The following is a 14,082-nucleotide window of genomic DNA, read 5'->3' on the forward strand; positions in this document are numbered from 1 at the left end:
CCCTCATTTGAGTCCACCTGTGTAGGTTCGGACCCGAGGAACCGAGGACCCCAGCAGTGAGTCAGTCGCTTCAGAGTCAGTAGAGCTTCAGCCAGAGGTGAGTGGAACTAAACTTAATGTTTTAAATTGAGAAATTAAATGAAAGTTCAGTATGACTCACGCATCATGAATGCCATGTGATATATATTAGGGTGTATGCATTAGAATTCACGAATATGTTGCATTGCATAAAATGTTGTTGATGTGGATGAATGTTGAATGATCCATTAGCCCGCATATGCTATGACATGATGATATGATACGGAAGTCCAGGTGTGGCCTGCACTACGCCCCTGACACTATGTAAGAGAAAGACCGGGTATGGCCTGCACTACGCCCCCGGCACAGTTGGTCATGTATGATATGTAATGTATAAGAGGAAGACCAGGTGTGGCCTGCACTACGCCCCTGGCATAATTGGAAAAATGTAGAGGGCTAAGTGGTGACAAGTTCATCCTTGATATGATTAGTTGTGATGTGATGCATTCCATGAAAGTATGAACCTTTAATATAAATGTTTTATTATTCTGCTCACTGGGCTCTAGTAGCTCACCCCTCTCCCTTAACCCCCAGGTGTGCAGGTACAGGGTAGACCAGGAGGTCAGCAAGAGTAATGAAGCCTTGGTTATGTAATAGATAGTGTGGACATGAATAATGTTGAGATATTATGTTTAGTACAATCATGTATAAGTACAGTATAGAAATGTAATGTAATGATGTTCATGGATGTTAGAGGTGTGCTTGACCATAGAATGTTGTTATCCCTTTTAATACATGATCTTAGATGTTTTATGATATTTATGTAAACCAACTCAACACATGTTATGTCCCCATTGGGGCATTGATGAGATCCCAAAGAGGGGTCAATGTTTATGTTCAGTGCATGCACAGGTTGAGTTTGGTGTATGAGAGAATGAATGAAAGAAAAGTTTTAAATTTTATGTATGTTGTTGATCATGTATGGGATTAAACAGGTTCACAGGTTGAATGTTAGGCTTGCTACGGGTCCCGGCGGCCTTATGCCGACCTGGATCCTAGCGCCGGTAGCGGTCCGATTTTCGGGTCGTTACAGATTGGTATCAAAGCCCTAGGTTCATATGGTCAGACTTAGAGTGTCGGGCTCATAGAGGTTATAGAAGGTCACGCACAATAGGAAGATCATGTCCACTAGGATAGGATGTGGAGTCCTGTCTTGATTGATGATGTGAAATGCTATGATTATATGCATTTGCATTAATGTTATGCTATGTATGTGATGCGGGTTCATGTGTTTGCACATGAACCATTTGATGCTAATGTTTATGTGATGTGTACTATTTTTCAGAAAACAGGATGAGAGGAACTCGTCGATCCGCACGATTGACTGGAGTACCACCTCAGGACGAGGGCACTGATGCCCGTCCTCCTACATTGCCTAGGGCAATGTCAAGCAGGTCCAACAGGGACAGAGCAGTAAGAGACCCTAGAAGGTCTTTGGATCTGGGTAGAAGCAAATCAGTAAGGGGAACAGTTCAAGGAGGCGTGTCAAAGGATGTGGGGGATAGTATGGATGTAGATCAGAGGAGGGACGGCAGTCTTGGAGTGAGTATGTCAGAAGAGGATGTGGGAGAGTCCCAAGGAGGCACTCAGGTCTCGGGATTTGTTCAGCCACCTTACTACCCACCCTTTTCACATAATCCCGGGTACTCGATGGGAGGCACATCGGAGTACCCCAGTTTTAACCCTTATCACTCTCAGATGCTCTACCCACCTTTTTACCCACAGTATCCACAATACCCTATGTACCCACCCCATCTTTCTATCCAGGTACAACAAACCCTACCCCAGGGGATGCTGCACCTCCTCCACCACCAGCAGCACCTATTGTCTCTGCAACCCAAGACCCTAAACCTAGCTCATCTGGGGGAAGCAAGGTCAAGATGACCGATTATATAAAGCTGGGTGCGCCCCAGTTTGAAACCGGTGATGACCCGTTTGTGTACCTTGAGAGGGTCAAGATAATTACAGATGAGATAGGAGCTGATGACAGTAGAGCCATTCAGATGGTGGGGTTCACCTTAAAATGCAAGAAGGCCCGAGAGTGGTTCAAGAACTATGTGAACCTGAGGTTGGATAGTCTATCATGGGAGGAGTTTGCCAATGAGTTTGCAAGATGGGCTTTCCCTGACAGTTCCAGGGAGCTGAAAATGATTGAATTTGAGCAGTTGAGGCAGACGGATGATATGAGTGTGGATGAGTATACAGACAGATTCTTGGAGATGCTGCCGTTTGCTGGGCAGAATCTGGACACAGATCAGAGGAAATCAAGGAGGTATATCATGAGGCTCCATTCCAGGTATTCCTCCTTGATTCAGTCAGCAGAGAGGGAGAGTTTCCATGCCATAGTGGATATGGCTCGGAGGATGGAGGCTAGTGCTATCATTGAGGGGAAAGTCAAGCAGTCAGTGGCACAGCCTTCTGGTTCCAAGACCCCAGGAGGGGGTAGGTTAGACCCTTCTTCTCTGAGTTCAGGCAGTAAGAAGTGGAACGGAGGCTCCCGAAAGTCCAAGAAGAATAAGTTCTGGAGTAAGATCAAGTCAGGTCTGGGATTAGGAGGTGGCTCGAGCTCAGGTGCAGATAATGCAGTATGCAGGAAATGTGGGAGACCGCACAAGGAAGTATGTCTGGTTGGGACGACAGCCTGCTTCAGATGTGGGCAGGAGGGACACATGGCTCGGGAGTGTCCTAGAGTAGCTTCAGTGGCACAGCCTCAGCAGACAGCTTCCGGTAGTGTGGCTCAGCCAGCAGCTCCAGCCGCGACTCAGGCTAGTGGCAGAGGCAGAGGAAGAGGGGCAGCCTCTTCTTCGGCAGGTTTCAGGGGTGAGGGTTCGTCAGCTCCAGCACGGATCTTCACCATGACTAAGCAGGAGGCAAACACATCCAACACCGTGGCGTCAGGTAATCTCATCATTGGCTGTTCTGATGTGTATGCATTATTGGACCCTGGTGCATCTCATTCTTTCATTGCTCCGAGGGCCGTCGAGAGGTTGGGATTGATGGTCTCTGGGTTAGAGTGTCCCCTATGGGTCAGTGGACCCAAGTGTGACCCGTCAGTGGCAGAATCAATCTGCCAGTATAGTCCAGCTTTTGTGGAGGGAAGATGCCTGTCCGCCGACCTTGTGGTTCTAGATTTGACAGATTTTGACGTCATTCTAGGGATGGATTGGCTATCTACCCATGGTGCTACCTTGGACTGCAGGGACAAGGTAGTCAGGTTCAAATGTCAGGATGGGTCAGAGGTCGTCTTCAGAGGAGACAGGGGGAGTACACCTAGAGGTATGATATCAGCCCTACAGGCTCGTAGGCTTCTTAGGAGGGGTTGTCAGGGTTTTCTGGCTCATGTGAGAGAGCTGGATAGTCATGTTAGAGAGCCTGCCTCAGTGCCAGTAGTCAGAGAGTTCTTAGATGTGTTTCCAGACGAGCTGCCAGGTTTACCACCTGCTAGGGAGATAGAGTTCGAAATTGAGTTGATGCCTGGAACTAGACCGATCTCTATCCCTCCCTACAGGATGGCACCAGCAGAATTGAAAGAGTTAAAAGAACAGTTGCAAGAGCTGGTAGATAGGGGTTTCATCCGACCGAGTACCTCACCTTGGGGTGCTCCAGTGCTTTTTGTGAAAAAGAAAGATGGATCTCTCAGACTTTGTATCGACTACAGGCAGTTGAACAAAGTCACTACTAAGAATAAGTACCCGTTGCCAAGGATCGACGATCTATTTGACCAGCTAGCCGGAGCAGATTGTTTCTCCAAAATAGATCTGAGATCGGGGTACCATCAGCTAAGGATAAGAGAAGAAGATGTGCCGAAGACAGCCTTCAGAACCAGATATGGGCATTATGAGTTCCTTGTAATGCCGTTCGGGTTAACCAATGCCCCTGCAGCATTCATGGATCTCATGAACCGAGTGTTTAGTCAATACCTGGATCACTTCGTTATTGTCTTCATAGATGATATTTTAGTGTATTCCAAGAATACAGAGGAGCATGCCCATCATCTGAGGTTGGTTTTGCAGACCTTGAGGGAACATGGCTTGTATGCCAAGTTCTCCAAATGTGAGTTCTGGCTGAGGAGCATTTCATTCTTGGAGCATGTGGTGTCAGAGAATGGAATCGTGGTAGACCTGAAGAAAGTGGAAGTTGTAGCAAACTGGCCTAGACCCACTACTGTGACAGAGATCAAAAGCTTTTTGGGTTTAGCAGGTTACTACAGGAGGTTCGTTCAGGACTTCTCTAAGATTGCAGCTCCCATGACCAGACTAACTAAGAAGAACCAGAGGCTTGTATGGACCGACCAGTGTGAGGAAAGTTTTGAGGAGCTAAAGAAGAGGTTGACTTCAGCACCAGTGTTAGCTCTGCCATCTAGTAATGAAGACTTCTCAATCTATTGTGATGCATCCCGTGTGGGACTGGGTTGTGTACTGATGCAGAATGAAAGAGTGATTGCTTATGCTTCTAGGCAGCTAAAGAAGCACGAGTTGAATTACCCTACACACGACCTAGAGATGGCCGCGGTAATCTTTGCACTCAAGATGTGGAGGCACTACCTTTATGGGGTTAAATGTGAGATCTTCACCGATCATAAGAGCCTGCAGTACATCTTGAGTCAGAGGGATCTGAATCTGAGGCAGAGGAGATGGGTAGAACTGCTTAGTGACTATGATTGCAAGATCCAGTATCATCCAGGTAAGGCGAATGTTGTGGCAGACGCTTTAAACCGGAAATCACTTGGCAGTTTGTCCCATATTTCAGCAGAGAGGAGGCTAGTAGTGAGGGAGTTCTTCGAGCTCATGAATGAAGGTCAACAGTTGGAGTTGTCTGGTACAGGTGCTTTGGTAGCTCAGATGAGAGTGGCACCCGTGTTTCTGGAGCAGGTGGCTCAGAAACAGCATGAGGACCCAGAGTTAGTGAAGATTGCCAGGACTGTTCAGTCAGGCAAGGATAGTGAGTTTAGATTCGACAGCAAGGGGATCCTCCGCTATGGGAGCCGACTATATGTACCAGATGGCGTAGGGCTAAAAAGAGACATTATGAGAGAACCTCATAATGCCAGATACAGTGTTCACCCTGGAGCCACCAAGATGTATCAAGATCTGAAGAAGGTGTATTGGTGGCCAGCTATGAAAAGAGAAGTGGCACAGTTCGTGTCAGCCTGCGAAGTGTGTCAGAGGGTGAAGCTGGAACATCAGAAGCCGGCTGGAATGCTTAACCCGCTACCTATTCCAGAGTGGAAATGGGAGAATATAGCTATGGACTTCGTAGTGGGGTTACCGGCGACGTCCAACAGATTGGACTCCATATAGGTGATTGTGGACAGACTCACCAAATCTGCTCACTTTATCCCTGTCAGGAGTGGCTATTCTGTGGACAAGTTGGCGCAGGTGTACATTGATGAGATCGTCAGACTGCATGGGGTTCCTGTTTCAATAGTGTCTGATAGAGGGCCCCAGTTCACCTCTAGGTTTTGGCGGAGTCTGCAGAACGCTATGGGTACCAGGTTGGATTTTAGCACTGCTTTCCATCCTCAGACGGACGGACAATCAGAGAGGACCATCCAGACAATAGAGGATATGCTCAGAATGTGTGTGTTGGATTTTGGCGGTTCTTGGAGGCAGCATCTACCTTTAGTGGAGTTTGCCTACAATAACAGCCATCATGCCAGCATAGGGATGGCCCCATATGAAGCTTTGTATGGAAGGAAGTGCAGGTCGCTTGTCTGTTGGGAAGAAGTAGGAGAAAAGGCCTTGGCAGGGCCTGAGCTAGTAGAGATCACCAGCAGAGTGGTGCCCATAATCAGAGAAAGGATCAAGACTGCTGCAAGCAGACAGAAGAGTTATGCAGATATCCGCAGAAGGCAAGTAGAGTTTCAGGAGGGGGATTTGGTATTGCTCAAAGTGTCTCCAATGAAAGGGGTGATTCGGTTCGGGAAGAAAGGTAAGCTAGCTCCACGGTATATCGGACCCTTCGAAGTCTTGCAAAAGATTGGAAATGTATCGTACAAGCTGGACTTGCCTGCTTCGATGGAGAAAACCCATCCGGTTTTTCATGTTTCTATGTTGAGAAAGTTCGTGTCGGATCCGAAAAAGGTTCTTAGTGAGCCTGATGTGGAGATCCAAGAGGATCTCACCTATGTTGAGCAGCCAGTACGGATCCTAGACACCCAGATCAGAAAGCTAAGGAACAAGAAAATCCCGATGGTGAAAGTCCTTTGGAATCACCACAACATTAAAGAGCGTACCTGGGAGACACGGGAGTCCATGCTCCAGCAATATCCTCATCTCTTCTAAGGTAAGTGTTATGTGTTCCTATGTGTATGCTTATGTTTGTTGCCATGCTATGTTGTTTGGTGAACATTCGGGGACGAATGTTCTTAAGGGGGGAAGAATGTAATACCCGGCTAGACTCCAGTATCGGAATTCCTACCGTCCGGTAGAATCGCGGATGTTGGAAACCTCTAGAAGGGTAAATTCATATTTTTATAAAATGTTTTAAAGTATTTTATGAATTTAAGCAAAAAGGAATTGAGTTTTTAAATGAAAAAGACCAAGGAGGCATTTCCAGGTTCGGCCGCCGAACCTCTAGTTCGGCCGCCGAACATTGGATGGTTTAGGGAGGCAAGTTAGGCTTCCGAAAATCTCAAAGGTTCGGCCGCCGAACTTGCATGAGATGTGGGGACACGTACGGCTGCCGAAAGGTGGTCTGCCAGCCCTATATAAGAGCTCCATGGCCGAAACGGGCGAGTTTTCTCCCCATTTTCGACCACGGTGAGTTCATGCTCCCCTTTGGTTCGTTTTTGATGTTTTTCCTCCGATTTTTCATGTTTTAACAAGCTTTATGTTGATTTAAAGAGATTTGAGCAAAAAGAGCAAGTTTGGAAGCTTAGAGACCAAAGAGTGGATTTCTCCCTACCTCCAAGCTAGGATCGTCTTTCCTCTCGATCTTCAAGAGGTAAGCTTAGATCCAACCTTTCTTGCATGTTTTAAACTAGTTTTATGAAGATCTATGGGGTAGAAATGCATGATAGGTTATGGTTATGTTTTTGAGTTTATGTATGTTTATGAACAATGTGGGTTGTTTGATGTGTTGTAGATGGGGTTTAGGATAGTTTGAAGCCCCTAGGAGCTTGTATGCTTGAGTATGCATGTTGTAGAATAGGAGAATGCATGATGGAATGTGTTGGGAGGCGTTTATGCATGTTGAGCTGAGTTTCTGCCCTTTTGGGAGAAACCAGGTTTGGCAGCCGAAGGTTCTTTCGGCCGCCGAACCTGCCTGTGGTAGCATGAATCGGCTGCCGAACCCTGCCCCCGAAAGATGACTTTCGGCTCTGGAAGGGAATTTCGGCCGCCGAAGGTGCCGCCGAACATGCATGAGTTTTGTCTCTGGAGGGAATCTTCGGCCGCCGAAAGTGCCGCCGAAGGTGCATGACTTTTGTCTCTGGAGGGCCTTTCGGCCACCGAACCTGCCGCCGAAAGTGCCCTGTCCAGCCTTCCTTTGCACGATTTATGTGATTGTTTCAAGGTGTTTTAGGGGGTTTTGGGGAGTATTTTAGAGTTATGATCATAGATGTTTAGTCCCTCATTTGAGTCCACCTGTGTAGGTTCGGACCCGAGGAACCGAGGACCCCAGCAGTGAGTCAGTCGCTTTAGAGTCAGTAGAGCTTCAGCCAGAGGTGAGTGGAACTAAACTTAATATTTTAAATTGAGAAATTAAATGAAAGTTCAGCATGACTCACGCATCATGAATGCCATGTGATATATATTAGGGTGTATGCATTAGAATTCACGAATATGTTGCATTGCATAAAATGTTGTTGATGTTGATGAATGTTGAATGATCTATTAGCCCGCATATGCTATGACATGATGATATGATACGGAAGTCCAGGTGTGGCTTGCACTACGCCCCTGGCACTAGGTAAAAGAAAGACCGGGTATGGCCTGCACTACGCCCCCGGCACAGTTGGTCATGTATGATATGTTATGTATAAGAGGAAGGCCGGGTGTGCCCTGCACTACGCCCCTGGCATAATTGGAAAAATGTAGAGGGCTAAGTGGTGACAAGTTCATCCTTGATATGATTAGTTGTGATGTGATGCATTCCATGAAAGCATGAACCTTTAATATAAATGTTTTATTATTCTGCTCACTGGGCTCTAGTAGCTCACCCCTCTCCCTTAACCCCCAGGTGTGCAGGTACATGATAGACCAGGAGGTCAGCAAGAGTAATGAAGTCTTGGTTATGTAATAGATAGTGTGGACATGAATAATGTTGAGATATTATGTTTAGTACAATCATGTATAAGTACAGTATAGAAATGTAATGTAATGATGTTCATGGATGTTAGAGGTGTGCTTGACCATAGAATGTTGTTATCCCTTTTAATACATGATCTTAGATGTTTTATGATGTTTATGTAAACCAACTCAACACATGTTATGTCCCCATTGGGGCATTGATGAGATCCCAAAGAGGGGTCAATGTTTATGTTCAGTGCATGCACAGGTTGAGTTTGGTGTATGAGAGAATGAATGAAAGAAAAGTTTTAAATTTTATGTATGTTGTTGATCATGTATGGGATTAAACAGGTTCACAGGTTGAATGTTAGGCTTGCTACGGGTCCCGACGGTCTTATGCCGACCTGGATCCTAACGCTGGTAGTGGTCCGATTTTCGGGTCGTTACAAATAGCTCACAGAGATCAATTGGGGGAAGATACCAAGAACTGAATGATTTCATACCAAGGATTAAGACTGTCCAACAATTTAATCAAGCAGGACTGGAATCAGATCACATTGCGAGCAAGCCTAAAAGCGTTGGACTCGAAAATTGAAAAATCCCAACAAACTCAGTCCACAAGGACGTCGATCGTTTAAGTGGAGGAGTGTCAGGGTTATAGGGTTTTCAAGCATTAAAATTGTAATTTTTCAATATTGAAATTCCCAGGAAGCAATATTGGGATAAATTAGTAGGACGATAAAGGTCTAGACAATTTGTCGTAATTCCTTTCCATGTATTTATTTTGGGGGTATCATATGAGACATGTTAATGTCTCCTCCTGCCACAACCCTAGTTGTTTCTAAGACTCTTTAGGGGGAATGACTAGTTGGCTACCAGCAAGAGTTGGGCCCAATTGGTTACCGTAAGCCTATGAAGTTTTTGAGCTGTGTTACTGCTTGTAGACCGTCCCCCTGTCTACAAGAAAGGAGAATTATTGTAATAATTGGGTCGATGATAATGTATAATTACTATTTTGCCTCTGGAATAAAATAAATAGCATGTTCATAAATTTTCATATTCAGTTCTTATCTATAGAGTCTATGGTGAGGCTTATGATTGAATGCACTCTGTTGGCTTTGTTATTTGCTTATATAATCTTGAATCACTAAGTTGTTCATATTCACAGAATATCGGGTGATCTTAAAGACTAACTTGACTTGAAAGTGTTCAAACCAAGTGACGCACGGTCCCAGACAATTGCTAAAATCTGAAACCGTGGCAATCACTATTCTTGCCAATCTGTTGTTCAAATCCCTATAATAGTATGAAGGGATGAATTTCTGGCGCATCAACTCTTCATCTCGGACTCGAGGTCTATTAGAATTAAGAGTTCTTTGAGGTATTCTTGTAGAAGTGGAAGCCTGTGAGACTTTTAAATTCTCCATTGCTTTGGTCATCTTCTCAAGAGTCTTATAGAGCCTTCCAAACTCACCACTAACTAACTTTTTGAAGAGCTTATAATCACTAGTATCATCACTATCCACTACATTGTTGTCTTTACTCATTCTATCTTAAATCAACAAAGAATAAAAAAAACTCGCAAACATGGTGTTAGAAATAAAAGCACTCAAGTGTTTGCACTCTTACCACTTTTTTGCTGATTTTTCAATTAAACTTCAAAATTTAAGATCAACCAACTAACTACAAGGTGCGTTTAAAGAAACAAAGAAAAAAATCTAGAGAGAGAAGGAAGCACGCAAAAAAAAAAATAGAAAGAAGATACTGACAATTTTGAAAGTAATGTACGAACAGGGTTTTGTGCTATTTGAAAAGTATCACCTAGAGTATAAAAATAAGCAAACAATATTCTAGCATTGTCAAGGAAGCAAAAGTAAGTTTAAATCAAAAACAGAAACTTAGAATTCAAATAGAAATGAATTTGAACAAAAAGTTTGAATTTCATTTCAAAGCAAATTAAATATGGATCTATTTAAATCTACTTTAAAAGGCAAGTACCAAAACCCTACAAATAGAATTAGAAAAAAAAAATAAATTTCACTCAACTTCAACATTATGGCTGAATTTTCTGGTCTTAAAAAGAGAATTTAATATGAAATAAATTTAGATGCAATTGCCTTAAAAGTACACTTTAGAAAATATGCAGAATTTCTTTTGTCTCTCAATCTGAATTTAAGTCAATTCAAAATTCAAATTGATTCTCATAAATTTCAACCATCAATTGAGAATGATAAGGCAATATAGATGAAATAGGAAGTATATAACAATTTTCAGCCAAATCAAGAAACAAAACATAAATCAGAAAGCAAATCTCAAGTGTTCGGCCAAGAGGAATTTAGGAAGAAGATCTCACCAATTTCAGCCAAACATCGAGACAAATAAGGTAATGGAGATTTCAGCCAATAAGAGTAATCATTGGAATTTCCTTTTATATATATATATATATAAATTTGTCTACCAAAAGAGATTAGGTAACGATTTGACAATCAAGAAGGTGTAGCCATGGACACAAGAAATTTCACTGAAATCAACAAGGAAGAAATGACAACTCAAAAACCCTAGAATCTAAGATAAATTAGAATTTACTTCACTTTGGATCTGATACTAATTGACGTAGAACTCTATAGCATAAGGCTCAAATCCACACGCACAGGAAGATACAGAAATCCAAAGATTTCATAAACTCACTTTCTGTGGCACCCACACTTAGAGAAACTAAAACACCAATGATAGAAGGATTTAGATGAGGATTCGACAAACGCTACAACGAATAATTGATAAGTTAGCAAAGATTTTTGATGCAATTGTTGAAAACAAATCCTTACTCTCACTCAAAGCAATACATGCCAAAGGCATAAAGAAGAATTCTGAAAATTTAAAAGTTCTGCCTACAAGTATTCCTTATCCTTGTATAGTAAGGAGAAAAAAATAAAACTCTAAGCTTGGCTGAACCACACACAAAGCTGAAGCCCATTCACACATTAAAATAACACCTCAACTCATAAGTAATAATAAAATATAAGTCCAAAACATGGTCTAATACTCAATACTCTGAAACTTAAAAGATAAAATTATGGGCAGAATACAAGTCCAAACAAAACAAAGATAAAGCAAGTGTTTAAATAATAATATTTTATAAGCCCGTCATGGCAAAGCTGAAACTTCACAAAAGTCTTTCTTGATTTTCACTTTGGGCTTCCCTTTGTGTAACTTTGGCCCATAGCCTTGATTAGACTCCTTAAGTCTATAATTATAAATGTTGCACCAAATCTACCCCATATGAATTGAAGCACGCCCTAAGTGTATTTGGATCATATGAATATGATTTCGAACTCTCATTTGAATGATATAAGGTTGCTTCATACCATTGTTGAAAATTTGTCCTATTGGATCCGTATCAGTTCCTAAGCAGTGGGTCAATGTAGTAGAACTTGGCTAATCTATTGCTGAGTTGGAGTTGCCAAAACCCATTCCAACAACAGCAAATTGGTACTTGTGGAGATGCATTGGGTGGTCCTCGGATGTGGTAATGCCAATATTCTGCAATACTATTTGTACTCTTGGAACCATACTTGTACAACTTAGATCCTTGGAAAAGGTCACTGTAGCCATCAACTCAAGTTGCATGTGTAATCAAACTGCAATGATAGAACGGAACAGGTAGAAGATTTTCACTAGAGATGCTAGGTTGACCTTGGTAGTAAAACTTGTATTAGATCTTCTCTTCTTTTAAGTGCAAAAGATATAGTGTTAGTACTAGATGGAGTTCCATTTAGACCCTTGTAATGGGGACTATTTGCGTTAGCAGTCCCAAAAAACATTCTTATCAATCTGGGTTGGCACTGCACTTGGGAAGGGCTTACTTAGTTGGGCAATAAAAGCAGTCGCAACATTTGTCATTATTGGCAAGTATTGAGGGGAGCGTTGGTAGTAGTGAGTGCCATTATAAGTTACAAGTGTGTATTCCAAGGTTGCAACTATTGTTTGCAGTATGGGCTGTGTTATAGGCATGTGTTGCCATGTAGTAGCTACTTGAAGTTTTGATGGAGCTGGGGTGGAAGAAGATATTGCACTGCTACTTTGTCCATTCACGAGAACATGGGTCAAAGACTTAAAGCTGCATTTTAAAATTTGGCAAGGAAAGCCATTATTGAGGGAATCGATGCTTACAAAGAGTTTCCAAGTTTGGAGAGTCTGGAGGCAAGCAAGACAAGTTATTCATGACTTTAATTCAAGTTGAAGAAAAAACCAAGAGCACAGGTTAAAGAACTATCATACGGGTTGCATTGCATCACTATAATGTGTTTTCTTCTATTCCATCACACTTTAGAGAGGACTGAAGGTTATATGGCATAACCAATTACGCAGCCCTCGGGCATGAAGCCATGTAATACCGCTTTGCCTATGTAATATGTGGGCCATCTTTGTACATTACTTCAATTATTTTAGATTTATCGTTAGGATGTATTTAGACCAATTAGTATATTTTCTCTATTCTCCCACTGTGTTGCGTCAAAATCTTGAATCTTGTCAATGTTATTTCCTTGCGGCAATTTAATTTTTGTTTTAGCATGTTATCTACATTCTTAGTTACAATTGTTAACTAAAGGTGTAGTAGAGTGTTTTTTAATTTGTTTCGACGTGTGTTTTATGTCTTATATATATGATAGGATTCTTGAACACAAGTTGTTTCTTGGTTCTACATCATTTTGGTATATGAGTATAGAATTAGATAAATTTCTATCTATTTTACATCTATTGCAACTTTATCTTTTGTTTTCATTTTATTCTAGTTTGTTTCTTTGATTCAAGTTCAATTCGTGTATTCTATTTTCTTGTTTCAATTCTTGGGCAGTAGTTAAATAAAATTATTTATTTTGGCTTGTGATCTAGTATCTAAAAAAAACAATCCTTGTAATTTTGGAGTCGATTAAAATATTTTTTATTATCTTAACATACAACTAGTCTTTTTATTAACAATTCCATTAGTTTAGAGGGAGATTATCGGTCAGATGAAAGAGAATAATTAAAATTTTCTAAAGGGGCAATGCGATGCTGGGATTCTATTGGATGGGTTTGTATCTGGTTATAAGGATTGTTCTCTAGCTATCATGGTTTAATGATAGACAAATCTTCCCCTTCTTCTCGGTATTATATTGATGTGTATGAGTATTCTGCTTTGATGCCCCGTTATCCTACAATTGTAGTATATATCTGATAATTTTTCATATTTGAAGTTGATCTATTAGTGAGTTTCATGCTCCTCCTAGCTTTAGGAGCCTGTTGAAGGGGAATTTCAGCTCATAGCCTGTGACAATTAGGATACCCATAAAACCCATCATGTGTAAAGTTTGAAAGCTAATAATTGAATCACCTATCAACTTAGTGTTTGCCATATTAATATAGTTAGGGGTAAACCGAAGACCTAGATCCAAAATGGTGAATGGAAAAAAAGATCTATCATCAAAAGTCCATTTTTAAAGGCATAGATATTGATTTTGGAAAGACCAAGGTATGTTCTAGTATGCATTTTGGGCATCAAATTTGTGATAAAAAAGAACTGGAAAATGTTGTTCTTTCTCGATGTGATGTGAAAGTCTAGATCTGATATGCCAAGATTTGGTGAGAATGGCTTTAAAGGTGTGTTAGGTGTAAAGGTTTTGTGAGAAAACACTTTGCCAACTAAGATGCGATTTTGCAGATAGTAGGTTTTAAGTGAAAGTTTAAGGACTTTATAATGGGTTTATTTAATAAGTTCATTGAAGTTGTCAGG

The sequence above is a fragment of the Manihot esculenta genome, chromosome 2 (genome assembly GCF_001659605.2).
Source record: "Manihot esculenta cultivar AM560-2 chromosome 2, M.esculenta_v8, whole genome shotgun sequence".
NCBI classification, from domain to species: Eukaryota; Viridiplantae; Streptophyta; class Magnoliopsida; order Malpighiales; family Euphorbiaceae; genus Manihot; species Manihot esculenta.